The 22082-nt window shown below is 48.9% G+C and overlaps 1 protein-coding gene across 1 annotated transcript in view; it reads right to left on the reverse strand.

Moving 5' to 3' along the window:
* The window catches only part of LOC138638950 (thymosin beta-15A homolog), a 44213-nt gene extending 22813 nt beyond the window's left edge, over nucleotides 1–21400 (reverse strand). The window contains exon 1 of the mRNA XM_069728711.1: nucleotides 21247–21400. The gene's annotated coding sequence lies outside the window, so the exon portion shown is untranslated. The remainder of the gene's footprint in view (nucleotides 1–21246) is intronic.
* Between the last annotated feature and the right edge of the window lie 682 nt (nucleotides 21401–22082).

A 22082-nucleotide genomic window follows, 5' to 3' on the forward strand; every position in this document is an offset into this window, starting at 1 on the left:
AAGATTGGAGTCAGATTCTCATGTATATAGTCAGTGACCGGCATAGATACCCATATTCCCAGGTACTTAAATTTACTCGTCACCTCCAGTCGCCCGTCCTCCAATGGCTCCCCATCCACATCGTCCACCTTAAACAAGATAGACTTACTCCAATTTATCCTAAGTCCCGACACTGATCCGAATCGTTCAATAATCCCAATGGCTCCCTCCAAGGGTGCAACCGGGTCAGCCAGAAACAACAAAATATCATCCGCATACAACGCCACCCTTTCTTCAATCACCCCATATTTAAACCCCGTCATCTCATCAGACTGTCAAAGCGTAGCGGCCAGTGGTTCCACCGCCAGAGCAAACAAAAGGGGGGAAAGCGGACACCCCTGTCTCGTCCCTCTAGCCAATTGTATGGTCCGTGACAACTCCCCGTTTACCCTAACCCTGGCCATCGGCATTGAGTACATTAATTGAATCCATGATATGAACTGCGGTCCAAACCCCATTCTTCACAACACCTGCCAGAGATACCCCCACTCCACACTATCGAACGCCTTGTGAGCGTCTAAAGATGCAATAACTCTCTGGCCACAGTTATCGGCTTTGAGTTGCAAGTTCATATACAGCCTTCGTAGATTAATCGCAGTTGACCGATCAGGCATAAAGCCAGACTGGTCTGAGTGTATCAGGCCAGAAATAACACTTGTCAACCTCATCGCCAACACCTTAGCCAGGAGTTTAACGTCGATAGTAAGCAAAGAAATTGGCCGATATGAGTCCGGCTGTGTCGGGTCTTTACCCTCCTTTGGAATCACCACTATTGTGGCCTCCCGCATAGATGCCGGTAGCCTTCCACCATTCGTAGCCTCTTCCAAGACCGCCTTCAATTTAGGGATCAACACTTCCCCAAAGCTTTTATAAATTTCGGCAGGAAATCCGTCTACGCCAGGCGCCTTCCCATTAGCCATCGACTGCAATGCCCGTCCCAGTTCCTCCTCCGTAATGGGAGCCTCCAGATCCTCCCTATCCCTGTCACTCAGCCTCGGGAGCTCCAACTCCTCAAGGAACGCCACCGTGTCCTCCATTGACCCATCTACCCGAGAGGAGTATAAGTCTGCGTAAAAATCCGCAAAAGTCTCCAAAATCTCTGAAGTCTCAGAAACAGCAACACCACTCCCAGTCACCAAAGAGTGAACAAAGGAAGTATTTCTCTGGGCAGATGCCACCAGCGACAGCAAATGACCCACAGATTCACCCTCCTGATAATAGGCCAAATTCATGAATTCCCTCTTCCTTTCAGCCTTACTCAGCAAGACCGCCTCTAGCTGGCTTTGAGCTGCCTTTAACCTCCTCCCAGCCTCCAAAGTACCCATTATTACCATCTCATCTTCAGCCACCCTCAGCCCATCTATCGCCAGCCTCTCTGCCTCTCTCGATTTCCGCTTACACCTGCTAATATCCCTAAACAACAGCCCTCTCAAGTACGCTTTCATGGTTTCCCACACAGTAAGCACATCTACGCTACCCTCATTTATCTCAAAAAATTCCACCAATTCCTTCTTAATCTTCTCCAAGTCTATACTGTGTAGCCAATTAGGGTGAATTTTCCACTCTCTTCTGCTCCCGTTCCGTGTCCCCACTGATCGAAATTCCACTTCAACTGGACTATGGTCTGAGAGAGCCCTAGGTAAATATCTCACGTCCCTTACCATCGTATCTAGTAATCGGTTACCCAGTGCCAGATCAATCCTAGACAGCGTACCATGAGCTGGTGAGTAGCATGAATACGCCCTTTCCCCGATATGCCTAACTCTCCATAAATCAACCATGCCCACTTCCCCGACATAAGTCCCAAACGTAGTGATATGTCCCGCCGTCCTATTCTGGGGGTTTTTGTTCTTATCCCAAAAGTCATCACATATATTATTAAGGTCGCCGATAATTAGTAATGGTAACGGTCCCCAGCGCTCTACCCTCTCCAGCACCTCTCTTATCTTCTTGCTTGAGTATGGGGGCGGAATATACATTGCCGCTATACACATCAATACTCCATTCATTTTACATTTCACCACCACATACTGACCATCGACATCCTCTTTTACCATTACCTCCTCATACTGCACCCCCGCAGGTTATAACACAGACACACCCCTAGAATACGTCGAGAAAGTAGAATGATACGCCCTCTGTATCCAGCGCCTATTCAATACGTTCACCCTCTCCCGCACTAAATGTGTCTCCAGCAGGCATATCATTGAGACCTTCTGTTCTCGGACATACTGCAGACTTGCCGCCCGCCGTGTTTTATCCGCCAGACCTCTCACATTCCAACTCAATATTTTAATACAATCTCCCATCATGTGGCTCATCATTTCTTAAAGTATCCAATTTCCCAAGTATGAGCTGCCCCAACCCTCCCACCCCCCCTGCCCCCTCCCAACTTACCCCCCTAACCCCCCCAATATAACGCATTCTTCCTCTCATCAAGAGTGGGGCTCCACTGCGAACACTCTCCCTTACTTAACCCTCTCCATTCGCGTCCCGCTGCCATATAGTAACATAGTAACATAGTTAGTAAGGCCGAAAAAAGACATTTGTCCATCCAGTTCAGCCTATATTCCATCATAATAAATACCCAGATCTACGTCCTTCTACAGAACCTAATAATTGTATGATACAATATTGTTCTGCTCCAGGAAGACATCCAGGCCTCTCTTGAACCCCTCGACTGAGTTCGCCATCACCACCTCCTCAGGCAAGCAATTCCAGATTCTCACTGCCCTAACAGTAAAGAATCCTCTTCTATGTTGGTGGAAAAACCTTCTCTCCTCCAGACGCAAAGAATGCCCCCTTGTGCCCGTCACCTTCCTTGGTATAAACAGATCCTCAGCGAGATATTTGTATTGTCCCCTTATATACTTATACATGGTTATTAGATCGCCCCTCAGTCGTCTTTTTTCTAGACTAAATAATCCTAATTTCGCTAATCTATCTGGGTATTGTAGTTCTCCCATCCCCTTTATTAATTTTGTTGCCCTCCTTTGTACTCTCTCTAGTTCCATTATATCCTTCCTGAGCACCGGTGCCCAAAACTGGACACAGTACTCCATGTGCGGTCTAACTAGGGATTTATACAGAGGCAGTATAATGCTCTCATCATGTGTATCCAGACCTCTTTTAATGCACCCCATGATCCGCTTTGCCTTGGCAGCTGCTGCCTGGCACTGGCTGCTCCAGGTAAGTTTATCATTAACTAGGATCCCCAAGTCCTTCTCCCTGTCAGATTTACCCAGTGGTTTCCCGTTCAGTGTGTAATGGTGATATTGATTCCCTCTTCCCATGTGTATAACCTTACATTTATCATTGTTAAACCTCATCTGCCACCTTTCAGCCCAAGTTTCCAACTTATCCAGATCCATCTGTAGCAGAATACTATCTTCTCTTGTATTAACTGCTTTACATAGTTTTGTATCATCTGCAAATATCGATATTTTACTGTGTAAACCTTCTACCAGATCATTAATGAATATGTTGAAGAGAACAGGTCCCAATACTGACCCCTGCGGTACCCCACTGGTCATATCAAACATAATTTCCCCCCCAACTTTCCACTTTATTATAACTTAACATTGCACTTATATAACATATAAGAAAAGTACCAAACCAGTTCACAGTACCCAGCATAACCCTCCTCCCCCGTACTTAGTAGTTGGTACTGTCCCCTCCGGCCATTCCTTCAATATGGCCCAGCAAAACCCCCAACAGTTGCTCACCTCTTTAACCATTGCTAACGAGCGCAGAACTCTCCTCCATCGACAGAGAAAACAAATCCCAACTGGATCTCGCCGAAATGTCAGTCGCCCATTCCCTTAAGTTTTTTCTCATGAGTATAAAGCCACTGGGTAGCGTCCTCCGGTGTCAGGAAGAAATGTGTCTTATTAAAAGCCACCAGTCTCAGCTTGGCGGGAAACATCACTGAGTACTGCACTCCTAGCTCCCTCAGTCGCCGCTTGACTCCAGTAAACTTCATCCGCTGTTTCTGAACCGCAGCGGAATAATCCGGATAAATGGCGATTTTCTGACCTCCAGCCGTCAGATCCTCCATCTCTCTAGCCTTTCTGAGGATAATGTCTCTGTCCCTGTAATTGAGTATTTTAGCAAGCATGGTACGGGGATTCGCTCCTGGGGCAGGGGGCTGCGGCGGGACCCTATGAGCACGTTCAACAGCAAAGACTTTTGTCAACACTGAGTTCCCAATCTTCTCCAGCAGCCAGTTCTCCACAAACTCAGTGGGATTTCTCCCCTCAGTCTTTTCAGGCAGCCCCACTATACGTATATTATTTCTTCTGGATCTATTTTCCAGATCCTCATTTTTGGCAGCGAGCTCGGCTATTGCTTGGGCGAACTTCTTTTCAGCTTTTTGTAGCTTAACTATGTGATCTTCTGCCGTGCTCACCCTCTCCTCCACCACTCCTATACGTTTGTCCATTTTCTGCAGAGCCGCATTAATCTGTGCCTTGTCCCCTTTAACTTCCTGCATCTGCTGGGCCAAGGAGTTCAGGGATTGCTGACATGAAGAGTTCAGTGTGATAACATCTGTAAGAGTCGGCTCCTCTCCCTGTGATATGGCTTCAGGTCCCCCACTAGCCCCAGCCATGCTGCCTCTCTCCTTCCCCCTCTGTACCTCATGCTGCTCGGCTGTGCTTGCTTCCTCCTCCTCCTGGTCAGCTCCAGCTCCAGATCCTGGTTCTGCCTCCTCAGCAGCCTCCACTCTGGCATACTGCTGCAGCTTTGCGGCCACCTCCATGCACCGCTGACATGCGGCGTTCTCCTTCTCGGCGTCCTCCCTAGCATCGGAGCCATCTTGGCCGGCTCCTGCATTGCTGGTGCCAGCGTCTTTCTGCCGCCTCCTGGTCATCGCTGCCGACTCCGGACCCGCCGCTCCGCACCGCTGCACTCTCCGGACCTTCAGCCAGCCGGATTTAGGTGAGTTTACCCGAAAATCGGGGTTAAAGCAGGATTTTTGTCCTTATGGCAGCAGGAGCACTCTTCCCTGCTTCCACTCACATGGCCAGCTAGGACACGCCCCGCGTCATGCACATTCTTTGCTTATTCACTGAGAATGATGTCCTGCCCTTGCTATATCCACTGAGACTGGCATCCTTCCCAAGCTATATCTACTGAGGCTGCCATCCTGCTCATGCTATATCCACTGAGAATGGCCTGCTGCCTATGCTATATCCATGGAGACTGACATCCTGCCCCTGCTATATTCACTGAGACTGACGTCCTGCACATGCTATGTCCACTGAGACTGGCATCCCGCCCATGATGTATTTGCTGAGAATGATGTCCTGCCCATGCTATATTCACTGAGACTGGCGTCCTGCCCATGCAATGTCCACTGAGACTGGCATCCTGCCCATGCTATATCCTCTGAGACTGACGTCTTGCCCATGCTATATTCACTGAGGCTGGTGTCCTGTCCATGCTATATTCACTGAGACTGACGTCTTGCCCATGCTATATTCACTGAGACTGGTGTCCTGCCCATGCTAAATTCACTGAGACTGGCATCCTGCCCCTGCTATATTCACTGAGACTGACATCCTGCCCATGCTATATTCACTGAGACTGATGTTCTGCCCATGCAATGTCCACTGAGACTGGCATCCTGCCCATGCTATATCCTCTGAGACTGACGTCTTGCCCATGCTATATCCACTGAGACTGGTGTCCTGCCCATGATATATTCACTGAGACTGACGTCCTGCCCATGCTATGTTTACTGAGACTGGCGTCCTGCCCATGCTATATTCACTGAGAATGATGTCTGTTATGACCTGGTGGTTAAGAGGCCACACTGATATGACCTGGTGGCTAAAACGCAACATGGAGCGAGCTATGAGAAGGTGGTATCTCTACTGACCGCAGTCCCTAATCCTAACAACAACACTAGAAATAGCCGTGGGATGTTCCTGACTCTCCCTAGACACCTCTTCACAGCCTAAGAAATAACTACCCCTAAAGAAGGAAATAGAAAGCTATCTTGCCTCAGAGAAAACCCCCAAAAGGAAAGATAGCCCCCCACAAATATTGACTGTGAATGGAGAGGGAAATGACGTACATAGAAATGAAATCAGAATTCAGCAAAGGAGGCCAATACTAAACTAGATAGACAGAGAGAAAAGGATACTGTGCGGTCAGTATAAAAACTACAAAATCCACGCAGAGATTACAAAAATGAACTCCACACCGACTCACGGTGTGGAGGGGCAAATCTGCTTTCCCAGAGCTTCCAGCTAGCCTGACTAAGACATAGTGACAAGCTGGACAAAAAGAGACATATTTGCAAAGCAATAGAGTCCAAACAAATGGACAAACAAAAACAAGCAAAAACTTATCTTTTGCAGACAAGGACTGGCCATATGAAAATTCCAAGGAGAGAACCAAATCCAACCAAGAACATTGACAGCAGGCATGGACTAAAGCCCAGAGCAGGTTTAAATAACAAACCCAGGCAAGGTGATTAGTGTAGGCAGCTGCTACAGCTACCTAAAGGAGCAGCAGTTCCACTCAAAACCACCAGAGGGAGCCCAAGGGCAGAACTCACAAAAATACCATTAGCAACCACAGGAGGGAGCTCCAGAACGGAATTCACAACAATGTCCTGCCCATGCTATATCCACGGAGACTGACATCCTGCCCATGCTATATTCACTGAGACTGACGTCCTGCCCACGCTATATCCACTGAGACTGACGTCCTGCCCCTGCTATATTCACTGAGACTGACGTCCTGCCCATGCTATATTCACTGAGACTGACATCCTGCCCCTGCTATATTCACTGAGACTGACGTCCTGCCCATGCTATATTCACTGAGACTGACGTCCTGCCCCTGCTATATTCACTGAGACTGACGTCCTGCCCACGCTATGTTTACTGAGACTGACATCCTGCCCCTGCTATATTCACTGAGACTGACGTCCTGCCCATGCTATATTCACTGAGACTGACGTCCTGCCCATGCTATATTCACTGAGACTGACATCCTGCCCCTGCTATATTCACTGAGACTGACGTCCTGCCCCTGCTATATTCACTGAGACTGATGTCCTGCCCATGCTATATTCACTGAGACTGACATCCTGCCCCTGCTATATTCACTGAGACTGACGTCCTGCCCATGCTATATTCACTGAGACTGACGTCCTGCCCCTGCTATATTCACTGAGACTGACGTCCTGCCCACGCTATGTTTACTGAGACTGGCGTCCTGCCCATGCTATATTCACTGAGAATGATGTCCTACCCATGCTATATCCACTGAGACTGGCGTCCTGCCCATGCTATATTCACTGAGACTGACGTCCTGCCCATGCTATATTCACTGAGACTGACGTCCTGCCCACGCTATGTTTACTGAGACTGGCGTCCTGCCCATGCTATATTCACTGAGAATGATGTCCTGCCCATGCTATATCCACTGAGACTGGCGTCCTGCCCATGCTATATCCACTGAGACTGACGTCCTGCCCATGCTATATTCACTGAGAATGATGTCTTGCCCATGCTATATCCACTGAGACTGGCGTCCTGCCCATGCTATATTCACTGAGACTGACGTCCTGCCCATGCTATATTCACTGAGACTGACGTCCTGCCCACGCTATGTTTACTAAGACTGGCATCCTGCCCATGCTATATTCACTGAGAATGATGTCCTGCCCATGCTATATCCACTGAGACTGGCGTCCTGCCCATGCTATATTCACTGAGACTGACGTCCTGCCCATGCTATATTCACTGAGACTGACGTCCTGCCCACGCTATGTTTACTGAGACTGGCGTCCTGCCCATGCTATGTTTACTGAGACTGGCGTCCTGCCCATGCTATATTCACTGAGAATGACGTCCTGCCCATGCTATATTCACTGAGACTGACGTCCTGCCCACGCTATATCCACTGAGACTGGTGTCCTGCCCATGCTATATTCACTGAGACTGACATCCTGCCCCTGCTATATTCACTGAGACTGGCGTCCTGCCCATGCTATATTCACTGAGACTGGCATTCTGCTTAAGCTATATCCACTGAAGACGCCAAATATCAGTCACATTTGCACAACTAAGAGTTGTGCCAAAGTTTTCTGACTTTTCAAAGTGTTTACACCAAAAATCTGTCAAAAATACTTTGGTGAATATTGAGTTTCCCAGTTTCATAGGCAGAGAGTCACTGCAAGATCAGCAAATACTCAAAGCAATGCAAGTTTAGTTTGCTGTATTACCCCACAATTGTACTGACATTTGTAGCAGCAATACATGCGTATCATGACTGTGGGAAATTAGCCCCAGGCTGCATCCCAAAGGCCATCACACAGCTTTATGCAACACTATGGTGTCGGCTCATTACGACGGGCAAGGTGCGCGCTAGACTTAATGGCGGGCCTACCGGGCGGGCACCAGATTCATGCAGAGGCTCATGGGTAAAAGCTGTGCTGATTCTGCCCTAATGGATTTAAGGACAAGAACCACCAAGGTAGGATTTTCTGGAATAAAATATTACATGGGAACACGCTCAAAAGTGTCTTTCTGAGGAAGGCTGCAGGCCGGGCAGAGGCGTAGCTAGGGGGTCAGCTCAGGGGGGCCCCTAGCCAGGTAACCCTGATTACAACTAATTGTCAGCATAGAGGATCCTCTGCTGAAGACCATGGTATTAGTGAAAATAAATCTCTATAAAAAACACTGTTATTACCACCATATGGTGCTAGATAGGAGATTACAGTACAGTCAGGCTCGGACTGGCCCATAGGGGAACCGGGGAATCCCCCGGTGGGCCTCTGTGTAGATATAGGCCCCCAAACCCACTCTATGGGCAGTACTTGGCAGAATTCACTTGATTTACTGTGTACAGAAAAAACAGCATCTCACTCATTAACCAAACTACCCAGTTTACTATTATATACAGTTAGGGCCAGAAATATTTGGACAGTGACACAATTTTCGCGAGTTGGGCTCTGCATGCCACCACATTGGATTTGAAATGAAACCTCTACAACAGAATTCAAGTGCAGATTGTAACGTTTAATTTGAAGGGTTGAACAAAAATATCTGATAGAAAATGTAGGAATTGTACACATTTCTTTACAAACACTCCACATTTTAGGAGGTCAAAAGTAATTGGACAAATAAACATAACCCAAACAAAATATTTTTATTTTCAATATTTTGTTGCAAATCCTTTGGAGGCAATCACTGCCTTAAGTCTGGAACCCATGGACATCACCAAACGCTGGGTTTCCTCCTTCTTAATGCTTTGCCAGGCCTTTACAGCCGCAGCCTTCAGGTCTTGCTTGTTTGTGGGTCTTTCCGTCTTAAGTCTGGATTTGAGCAAGTGAAATGCATGCTCAATTGGGTTTAGATCTGGAGATTGACTTGGCCATTGCAGAATGTTCCACTTTTTGGCACTCATGAACTCCTGGGTAGCTTTGGCTGTATGCTTGGGGTCATTGTCCATCTGTACTATGAAGCGCCGTCCAATCAACTTTGCAGCATTTGGCTGAATCTGGGCTGAAAGTATATCCCGGTCCACTTCAGAATTCATCCGGCTACTCTTGTCTGCTCTTATGTCATCAATAAACACAAGTGACCCAGTGCCATTGAAAGCCATGCATGCCCATGCCATCACGTTGCCTCCACCATGTTTTACAGAGGATGTGGTGTGCCTTGGATCATGTGCCGTTCCCTTTCTTCTCCCCATCATTCTGGTACAGGTTGATCTTTGTCTCATCTGTCCATAGAATACTTTTCCAGAACTGAGCTGGCTTCTTGAGGTGTTTTTCTGTCTATTTTTGGTATTGATGAATGGTTTGCATCTAGATGTGAACCCTTTGTATTTACTGTCATGGAGTCTTCTCTTTACTGTTGACTTAGAGACAGATACACCTACTTCACTGAGAGTGTTCTGGACTTCAGTTGATGTTGTGAACGGGTTCTTCTTCACCAAATTAAGTATGCGGCGATCATCCACCACTGTTGTCATCCGTGGACGCCCAGGCCTTTTTGAGTTCCCAAGCTCACCAGTCAATTCCTTTTTTCTCAGAATGTACCCAACTGTTGATTTTGCTACTCCAAGCATGTCTGCTATCTCTCTGATGGATTTTTTCTTTTTTTTCAGCCTCAGGATGTTCTGCTTCACCTCAATTGAGAGTTCCTTTGACCGCATGTTGTCTGCTCACAGCAACAGCTTCCAAATGCAAAACCACACACCTGGAATCCACCCCTGACCTTTTAACTACTTCATTGATTACAGGATAACGAGGGAGACGCCTTCAGAGTTAATTGCAGCCCTTAGAGTCCATTGTCCAATTACTTTTGGTCCCTTGAAAAAGAGGACGCTATGCATTACAGAGCTATGATTCCTAAACCCTTTCTCCGATTTGGATGTGGAAACTATCATATTGCAGCTGGGAGTGTGCACTTTCAGCCCATATTATATACAGTTAGGTCCATATATATTTGGACAGAGACAACATTTTTCTAATTTTGGTTATAGACATTACCACAATGAATTTTAAACAAAACAATTCAGATGCAGTTGAAGTTCAGACTTTCAGCTTTCATTTGAGGGTATCCACATTAAAATTGGATGAAGGGATTAGGAGTTTCAGCTCCTTAACATATGCCACCCTGTTTTTAAAGGGCCCAAAAGTAATTGGACAGATTAAATAATTTTAAATAAAATGTTCATTTTTAGTACTTGGTTGAAAATCCTTTGTTGGCAATGACTGCCTGAAGTCTTGAACTCATGGACATCACCAGACGCTGTGTTTCCTCCTTTTTGATTCTCGGCCTTCACTGCGGTGGTTTTCAGTTGTTGTTTGTTTGTGGCCTTTCTGTCTGAAGTTTAGTCTTTAACAAGTGAAATGCTGCTCAATCGGGTTGAGATCAGGTGACTGACTTGGCCATTCAAGAATATTCCACTTCTTTGCTTTAATAAACTCCTGGGTTGCTTTGGCTTTATGTTTTGGGTCATTGTCCATCTGTAGTATGAAACGACGACCAATCAGTTTGGCTGCATTTGGCTGGATCTGAGCACACAGTATGTCTCTGAAGACCTCAGAATTCATTCGGCTGCTTCTGTCCTGTGTCACATCATCAATAAACACTTGCTGGTCCGAATAACTAAAGCAATTGTTACCATCCACCTCTCGTGTCTCCCCTTTTCCCCATAGTTTGTAGCTTGCGAGCAGCAGGGCCCTCACTCCTCCTGGTATCTGTTTTGAACTGTATTTCTGTTATGCTGTAATGTCTATTGTCTGTACAAGTCCCCTCTATAATTTGTAAAGCGCTGCGGAATATGTTGGCGCTATATAAATAAAATTATTATTATTATTATTATTATTAGTGACCCAGTGCCACTGGCAGCCATGCATGCCCGCGCCATCACACTGCCTCCGCCGGGTTTATGCATGCCCGCGCCATCACACTGCCTCCGCCGGGTTTATGCATGCCCGCGCCATCACACTGCCTCCGCCGGGTTAATGCATGCCCGCGCCATCACACTGCCTCCGCCGGGTGTTACAGATGATGTGGTATGCTTTGGATCATGAGCTGTACCACGCCTTCACCATACTGTTCTCTTTCCATCATTCTGGTAGAGGTTGATCTTGGTTCCATCTCTCCATAGAATGTTCTTCTAGAACTGTGCGGCTTTTTTAGATGTTTTTAGCCTTTTTCTTCTTGATGCTTATGAGTGGCTGCACCGTGCAGTGAACCCTCTGTAGTTACTTTCATGCAGTCTTCTCTTTATGGTAGATTTGGATATTGATCCGCCGACCTCCTGGAGAGTGTTGGTCACTTGGTCGGCTGTTGTGAAGGGGTTTCTCTTCACCATGGAGATTATTCTGCGATCATCCACCACTGTTGTCTTCCGCCCAGGTCTTTTTGCATTGATGAGTTCACCAGTGCTTTCTTTCTTTCTCAGGATGAACCAAACTGTAGATTTTGCCACTCCTAATATTCTAGCAATTTCTCGGATGGGTTTTTCTCTGTTTTCGCAGCTTAAGGATGGCTTGTTTCACCTGTATGGAGAGCTGCTTTACCGCATGTTTACTTCACAGCAAAACCTTCCAAATGCAGCACCGCACCTCAAATCAACTCCAGGCCTTTTATGTGCTTAATTGAGAATGACAAAGAAGAGATTGCCCACACCTGTCCATGAAATAGCCTTGGAGTCAATTGTCCAATTACTTTTGGTCCCTTTAAAAACAGGGTGGCACATGTTAAGGAGCTGAAACTCCTAAACCCTTCATCCAATTTTAATGTGGATACCCTCAAATGAAAGCTGAAAGTCTGAACTTCAACTGCATCTGAATTGTTTTGTTTAAAATTCGTTGTGGTAATTTCTATAACCAAAATTAGAAAAATGTTGTCTCTGTCCAAATATATATGGACCTAACTGTATATAATTGTATTTCTGAACATGTTTTTGTAAACAGCTAAAATAACAAAACTTGTGTCACTGTCCAAATATTTCTGGCCCTAACTGTAGAAGCATAGGTAAATTTGTGAATGAAGGAAGTGTAATATTGAAATGCATTTGAAAATGTGGGCTCCCCAAAGTCAGTGTTACTGGGACCTGTCTGTAGGACTGGTGCACTGCGCCGCTCACTGGGCAGCAGCTATTAGTATGTTTTCCAATTAAAGGCACAAGTACACAGTGTCCAACCCGCAGCGTTTACTGACCGTGTGCACCTACCCTCACAGAGGCAAACATGTCCCCCTGGTACAGTACAGCCGGTGCTGACGGACGCTGTACGGACCATGTATCACCGGTCAGGAGAACTTCAATAACTTTATTTATAACAACAATAAGTCACTTACCATAACAGTATTATATAACACAGCTCATGTCGTTCTGTATGGAGGCTTGTTATACTAACAGGCTGGGCTTATAATAAGAATAATAAGACCCCAATCTCCCCATCAGCCCCCCAAACAGGGCACTAGACACTGTAATCTACTATATAATTGTCTAAGGGTCACTTCCGTCTGTCTGTCTGTCTGTCACGGATATTCATTGGTCGCGGCCTCTGTCTGTCCTGGAAATCCAAGTCGCTGATTGGTCACTGCAAAACAGCCACGACCAATAAGTGACGGGCACAGTCTGGAAGAAAATGGCCGCTCCTTACTACCCGCAGTCAGTGCCCGGCGCCCGCATACTCCCCTCCGGTCACCAATCACACAGGGTTAATGCCGGCGGTAACGGACCGCGTTATGCCGCGGGGGTAACGCACTCCGTTACCGCCGCTATTAACCCTGTGTGTCCCCAACCTTTTACTATTGATGCTGCCTATGTGGCATCAATAGTAAAAAAATATAATATTAAAAATAATAAAAAAAAAAAAAACCTGCTATACTCACCCTCCGTTGTCCGCTGAGCCGCTCGCGCCTGCCGCCATCTTCCTTTCCCAGCGATGCATTGCGAAATTACCCAGAAGACCTAGCGGTCTCACGAGACCGCTAAGTCATATGGGTAATTTCGCAAAGCATCCTGGGAACGGAAGGTGGCGGCAGCCGCGCGCCTATCGCCGGAGCTCCGCTGGATCCCGCCAGCGGGTGAGTATATACCTATTTTTTATTTTAATTATTTTTTTTAACAGGGATATGGTGCCCACACTGCTGTATACTACGTGGGCTGTGTTATATACCGCGTGGCTCTGTGCTGTATACTACATAGGCAGTGTTATATACTATGTGGGCTGTGTTATATACTGCGTGGGCTGTGCTATATACTACGTGACTGGGTAATATGCTACGTGGCTCTGTGCTGTATACTACGTGGCTGGGCAATATACTACGTGGCTGGGCAATATACTGTGTGGCTGTGCAATATACTAAGTGGCTGGGCAATATACTACATGGCTCTGTGCTGTATACTATGTCGCTGTGCTATATACTACGTGACTGGGCAATATACTACGTGGCTCTGTGCTGTATACTACGTGACTGGGCAATATACTACGTGGCTCTGCTATATACTACGTGGCTGGGCAATATACTACGTGACTGGGCAATATACTACGTGACTGGGCAATATACTACGTGGCTGGGCAATATACTACGTGGCTCTGCTATATACTACGTGGCTGGGCAATATACTACGTGACTGGGCAATATACTACGTGACTGGGCAATATACTACGTGGCTGGGCAATATACTACGTGACTGGGCAATATACTACGTGACTGGGCAATATACTACGTGGCTGGGCAATATACTACGTGACTGGGCAATATACTACGTGGCTGGGCAATATACTATGTGGCTGGGCAATATACTACGTGGCTGGGCAATATACTACGTGACTGGGCAATATACTACGTGGATGGGCAATATACTATGTGACTGGGCAATATACTACGTGGATGGGCAATATACTACGTGGCTGGGCAATATACTATGTGGCTGGGCAATATACTACGTGGATGGGCAATATACTATGTGACTGGGCAATATACTACGTGGATGGGCAATATACTACGTGACTGGGCAATATACTACGTGACTGGGCAATATACTACGTGGCTGGGCAATATACTACGTGGCTGGGCAATATACTACGTGGCTGGGCAATATACTACGTGACTGGGCAATATACTACGTGGATGGGCAATATACTATGTGGCTGGGCAATATACTACGTTGCTGGGCAATATACTACGTGGCTGGGCAATATACTACGTGACTGGGCAATATACTACGTGGATGGGCAATATACTATGTGGACTGTGCAATATACTACGTGGACATGCATACTCTAGAATTCCCAATGCGTTAGAATCAGGCCACCATCTAGTAATTAGTATAATAAGGACCCCCGCCCTGTACTCCCTCCACCACCCCTTCAGTCCCCACCCTGCCACCATGTTCTCACATTCACCCACAGTGACCTTTACCTGAATTTACATAGTAACATAGTAACATAGTAACATAGTAACATAGTAAGGCCGAAAAAAGACATTTGTCCATCCAGTTCAGCCTATATTCCATCATAATAAATCCCCAGATCTACGTCCTTCTACAGAACCTAATAATTGTATGATACAATATTGTTCTGCTCCAGGAAGACATCCAGGCCTCTCTTGAACCCCTCGACTGAGTTCGCCATCACCACCTCCTCAGGCAAGCAATTCCAGATTCTCACTGCCCTAACAGTAAAGAATCCTCTTCTATGTTGGTGGAAAAACCTTCTCTCCTCCAGACGCAAAGAATGCCCCCTTGTGCCCGTCACCTTCCTTGGTATAAACAGATCCTCAGCGAGATATTTGTATTGTCCCCTTATATACTTATACATGGTTATTAGATCGCCCCTCAGTCGTCTTTTTTCTAGACTAAATAATCCTAATTTCGCTAATCTATCTGGGTATTGTAGTTCTCCTATCCCCTTTATTAATTTTGTTGCCCTCCTTTGTACTCTCTCTAGTTCCATTATATCCTTCCTGAGCACCGGTGCCCAAAACTGGACACAGTACTCCATGTGCGGTCTAACTAGGGATTTGTACAGAGGCAGTATAATGCTCTCATCATGTGTATCCAGACCTCTTTTAATGCACCCCATGATCCTGTTTGCCTTGGCAGCTGCTGCCAAAAATTTAATTGGCCTAATACATTCTGGCCCCCTCAGATGGAGTTTGCAGGCCCTGCAGCTAGTTCATGGAGGGCACCTGCAATTTCTGATCCAAGTGCTGCAGGCGAAGAGCAAGAGATGAGGTCAGACATGGCCAGGCAGTGTCTGAGGTAAATCAAGAGAGAGCACTAGGACGCAGGGGAGCTCCAGGCTCCAGCGTGCATGAATGAGGGCACACAGGAGACGAGCTGACTGCCGGCTACACAGTATATACACTGCACTGAGGACTCTGTGCCAGCCGGTGTGCAGCGTCTCAGGAACATAGGGGGCAGGCAGTGTGCCGTGCTCTCCCTCAGTGCTGCCTGATAACAGAAGCCGCCATGGGAGTGGGTGAGCCCCTTCATGACACTGTGGCCGGGGCGACGGCCCCTCTGCCCCACGCTACTGTGGCCGGGCGTCTTCATTTCAATTTCATATTAAGCATTTAGAAATGTAGAATATGTGTTCCAGGTTACAGCTACAGGAGGATAGCGGGGCATTACAGGAGGATAGAGGGGCACTACAGGAGGATAGAGGGGCACTACCGGAGGATAGCGGGGCACTACAGGAGGGTAGCGGGGCACTACAGGAGGGTAGCGGGGCACTACAGGAGGGTAGCGGGGCATTACAGGAGGGTAGCGGGGCACTACAGGAGGGTAGCGGGGCACTACAGGAGGGTAGCGGGGCATTACAGGAGGGTAGCGGGGCACTACAGGAGGATAGAGGGGCACTACAGGAAGATAGAGGGGCACTACCGGAGGATAGCGGGGCACTACAGGAGGGTAGCGGGGCACTACAGGAGGGTAGCGGGGCACTACAGGAGGGTAGCGGGGCACTATAGGAGGGTAGCGGGGCACTACAGGAGGGTAGCGGGGCACTACAGGAGGATAGCGGGGCACTACAGGAGGGTAGCGGGGCACTACAGGAGGGTAGCGGGGCACTACAGGAGGGTAGCGGGGCATTACAGGAGGGTAGCGGGGCACTACAGGAAGATAGAGGGGCACTACCGGAGGATAGCGGGGCACTACAGGAGGGTAGCGGGGCACTACAGGAGGGTAGCGGGGCACTACAGGAGGGTAGCGGGGCACTACAGGAGGGTAGCGGGGCACTACAGGAGGGTAGCGGGGCACTACAGGAGGATAGCGGGGCACTACAGGAGGGTAGCGGGGCACTACAGGAGGGTAGCGGGGCACTACAGGAGGATAGAGGGGCACTACAGGAGGATAGAGGGGCACTACCGGAGGATAGCGGGGCACTACAGGAGGGTAGCGGGGCACTACAGGAGGGTAGCGGGGCACTACAGGAGGATAGCGGGGCATTACAGGAGGATAGAGGGGCACTACAGGAGGATAGAGGGGCACTACCGGAGGATAGCGGGGCACTACAGGAGGGTAGCGGGGCACTACAGGAGGGTAGCGGGGCACTACAGGAGGGTAGCGGGGCACTACAGGAGGGTAGCGGGGCACTACAGGAGGGTAGCGGGGCACTACAGGAGGGTAGCGGGGCATTACAGGAGGGTAGCGGGGCACTACAGGAGGGTAGCGCGGCACTAAGGGAGATTTTTCGGGCACTACGGGGTGGTAGCAGGACACTGGGAGATTAGAAGGGCTCTACGGGGAGGGTAGCGGGACACTACAGGAGATTTGCAGGGCACTATGGGAGGATAGCGGGGCACTACGGGAGGTAAGCCGGGCACTATTTGAGGTTCGTGGGGCACTACAGGCAGGATAGCGGGGCATTACGGGAGGGTAACAGGGCACTACGGGAGAGTAGCAATGCACTACTGGAGGGCAACAGGGCACTACGGGAGGGTAGCAGGGCACTATGGGAGGATAGCAGGATACTACTGGAGGGTAGCAGGGCACTATGGGAGAATGGCAGAGCACTATGGGAGGATAGCAGGGCATTACTGCTCAGTCGAGGGGTTCAAGAGAGGCCTGGATGTCTTCCTGGAGCAGAACAATATTGTATCATACAATTATTAGGTTCTGTAGAAGGACGTAGATCTGGGTATTTATTATGATGGAATATAGGCTGAACTGGATGGACAAATGTCTTTTTTCGGCCTTACTAACTATGTTACTATGTTACTGGAGGGTAACAGGGCACTATTAGAGGATAACAAGGCACTACGGGAGGGTAACAGGGCACTACTGGAGGGCAGCAGGGCACTGCGGGAGGGTAGCAGGGTACTACTAGAAGGTAAAAGGGCACTACTAGAGGGTAGCAGGGCACTACTGGAGGGTAACAGGGCACTATTGGATGGTAACAAGGCACTACGGGAGGGTAACAGGGCACTACTGGAGGGCAGCAGGGCACTATGGGGAGGGTAGCAGGGCACTATGGGGAGGGCAGCAGGGCACTATGGGGAGGGCAGCAGGACACTATGGGGAGGGTAGCAGGGCACTATGGGGAGGGTAGCAGGGCACTATGGGGAGGGTAGCAGGGCACTATGGGGAGGGCAGCAGGGCACTATGGGGAGGGCAGCAGGGCACTATGGGGAGGGCAGCAGGGCACTATGGGGAGGGCAGCAGGGCACTATGGGGAGGGCAGCAGGGCACTATGGGGAGGGCAGCAGGGCACTACGGGAGGGCAGCAGGGCACTACTAGAGGGTAGCAGGGCACTACTAGAGGGTAACGGCACTACGGGAGGGCAGCAGGGAACTATGGGAGAGCAGCAGGGCACTACGGGAGGGCAGCAGGGCACTACTAGAGGGCAGCAGGGCACTACTAGAGGGTAACGGCACTACGGCAGGGCAGCAGGGCACTACTAGAGGGTAACGGCACTACGGCAGGGCAGCAGGGCACTATGGGGAGGGCAGCAGGGCACTATGGGGAGGGCAGCAGGGCACTATGGGGAGGGCAGCAGTGCAGTACGGGAGGGCAGCAGGGCACTACAGGAGGGCAGCAGGGCAGTACGGGAGGGCAGCAGGGCACTATGGGGAGGGCAGCAGGGCACTATGGGGAGGGCAGCAGGGCACTATGGGGAGGGCAGCAGGGCACTACAGGAGGGCAGCAGGGCACTACGGGAGGGCAGCAGGGCACTACTAGAGGGTAACGGCACTACGGGAGGGCAGCAGGGCACTACTAGAGGGTAACGGCACTACGGGAGGGCAGCAGGGCACTACTAGAGGGTAACGGCATTACGGGAGGGCAGCAGGGCACTACTAGAGGGTAACGGCACTACGGGAGGGCAGCAGGGCACTATGGGGAGGGTAACAGGGCACTATGGGGAGGGCAGCAGGGCACTATGGGGAGGGTAACAGGGCACTACAGGAGGGCAGCAGGGCACTACAGGAGGGTAGCAGGGCACTATGGGGAGGGCAGCAGGGCAATACAGGAGGGCAGTAGGGCACTATGGGGAGGGCAGCAGGGCAATACAGGAGGGCAGCGGGGCACTATGGGGAGGGCAGCAGGGCACGTGGCTTCAGGCAGCGTGCACACTGGTAGCACTAGCTCTAGGCGTGGCTCTTCTTATTCACCCTTGGACACTATTTTTGCTCTTTTGGTGATATGACTATTATACAGCGGCACTTGTGTGGGCTCCTCGCAGTCTCCACGCTCTCACCCTCCTGCCCGGACCCGCTAGACCCTCACTATGGATCAGTGCTGATCAGTTACAATCTGCAGCTTTTCTACCATTTGATGAGGCATTTTGTGTGAATCCGCTGTCCACTCCGCACCAGACTTTCCACGTCACTAATCGCACTTTTCTACATATTCTCTCTGACATCTTTTTCAGTTTCCGGCACATATATTCCTGATGGAGGGATACAATAGATCTCCCAGCTGCTTCTATGCATTGTGTCCCTTCTGAAGACTCCTTCCTCTGTGATTTTCTGGCCTCTTTATCATGCTTTTATAATTCTTTAGCATAAAGTGAAATTTTATTTTGTCCAGCAGTCCTGTACAATATAAGTGTTTATGTGAATGAGCTTATAGGCCGGTAACACATGGATTGTGGCTAATTCTGTAGACCATGGGCCGGTGACACATGGATTGTGGCTAATTCTGTAGATCATGGGCCGGTGACACATGGATTGTGGCTAATTCTGTAGATCATGGGCTGGTAACATATGGATTGTGGCTAATTCTGTAGACAATGGGCCGGTGACACATGGATTGTGGCTAATTCTGTAGATCATGGGCCGGTGACACATGGATTGTGGCTAATTCTGTAGACTATGGGCCAGTGACATATGGATTGTGGCTAATTCTGTAGATCATGGGCCGGTGACATATGGATTGTGGCTAATTCTGTAGATCATGGGCCAGTAACACATGGATTGTGGCTCATTCTGTAGATCATGGGCCGGTGACATATGGATTGTGGCTAATTCTGTAGATCATGGGCCGCTGACACATGGATTGCGGCTAATTCTGTAGACCATGGGCCGGTGACATATGGATTGTGGCTAATTCTGTAGACTATGGGCCAGTGACATATGGATTGTGGCTAATTCTGTAGATCATGGGCCAGTAACACATGGATTGTGGCTCATTCTGTAGATCATGGGCCGGTGACATATGGATTGTGGCTAATTCTGTAGATCATGGGCCGCTGACACATGGATTGCGGCTAATTCTGTAGACCATGGGCCGGTGACATATGGATTGTGGCTAATTCTGTAGATCATGGGCCGGTGACACATGGATTGTGGCTAATTCTGTAGATCATGGGCCGGTGACATATGGATTGTGGCTCATTCTGTAGATCATGGGCCGCTGACACATGGATTGTGGCTAATTCTGTAGATCATGGGCCGGTGACACATGGATTGTGGCTAATTCTGTAGATCATGGGCCGGTGACACATGGATTGTGGCTAATTCTGTAGATCATGGGCCGGTGACACATGGATTGTGGCTAATTCTGTAGATCATGGGCCGGTGACACATGGATTGCGGCTAATTCTGTAGATCATGGGCCGGTGACACATGGATTGTGGCTAATTCTGTAGATCATGGGCCGGTGACACATGGATTGTGGCTAATTCTGTAGATCATGGGCCGGTGACACATGGATTGTGGCTAATTCTGTAGATCATGGGCCGGTAACATATGGATTGTGGCTAATTCTGTAGATCATGGGCCGGTGACACATGGATTGCGGCTAATTCTGTAGATCATGGGCCGGTGACACATGGATTGTGGCTCATTCTGTAGATCATGGGCCGGTGACACATGGATTGTGGCTAAGTCTGCAGAACAGCCCTAACTACAATGATCTTATCTGCAGCTTGTGTGGTGGCTGGCTCCTCATGTGAGGGTCCGGAATATTAGTGAGGGTCCGTAGGGCACGGCCATCCACCACATCATCCTGTTCTTGGACACATCGAATTACTCATGGAATTCAGAAACCAGAATGTAAAAACCTGCACAGACAGATGCAGAGGAATGTAGTGGCCGCACCCTGCTGCTCACGAGCCAAGTCACCTCTGCGAGAACGTGTGCTGCCTAATAAGCCGTCACTATGATCTCACTACAATCACAGAGATTCATACTCCATCACAGGACGCTCCCAGTATAACCAGTTCAAATTGCCCACTTTGCACCACAAACACCACATGTTCAAAAACTTACCAAACTCCAGTCCTCGTGCCTAGCCCAAAATGCAGAGGAATGATGGGCGCTGGTGTTATGTACAGAGGTGGATACACGCCTCCCCATGTTCATTGGGTACAGGTCCACACCCAGGTAAAGGCCGCCTTAATAATTGTCAGCTCCAGCCCAGGAGAACATCAGTGCAGTCAGTTCTCCCTGTCATCATCATCATCATCCTACATCTCCATTACTATTACTAGGCTCATACAATGATGCTGGACTTCCAGTGAAATGATTTACTCCTCTTACTACAATCATCACATACACTCTCAATATTACTCCAGCCATGAACCTTCCCATTATTATTAGCATTATATTCATACACCTCCCTTATTATTCCTTATTATGACTGTAGAGAGATTTCAGTGACCCCTTCACCCTTGCTGCAAGGTTACCAGTGGGTCTTTGCACCAGTGAGCACAGTCAGGGAAGGGCCCCTGTGCAAAATCAGTATATGGGCCCTTTGCAGTCCAATGGTCCATCATAATGCACACTCACACCTGTTTAGGAGGCAGTAAGGCCCCCTCTTACCCCTTGGGCCCCTGTGTGGCTGCACAAGTTGCGTCACGGTTCACGGGGAGTATACCCTTATCATCCCCACCACTCACACCATTTTGTCATGAACCGGGGTTGTTTGGTTGCCTAGTACTTTTCTGAAGGGGATTTATCTATATCCCACTTCCCAGTCTCGGTTTGGAACTTGCAGCTCTCTGGCGCCTTCCTTATCCTCAGGTCAGACCGGGTACTGCACCTAGGATAATTAGTCACCAGAAAGGCTGCCTTGCTTTGTACTGGCTAATGGGCACACTGCAGTG

The sequence above is a fragment of the Ranitomeya imitator genome, chromosome 5 (assembly GCF_032444005.1).
Source record: "Ranitomeya imitator isolate aRanImi1 chromosome 5, aRanImi1.pri, whole genome shotgun sequence".
Classification (NCBI taxonomy): Eukaryota; Metazoa; Chordata; class Amphibia; order Anura; family Dendrobatidae; genus Ranitomeya; species Ranitomeya imitator.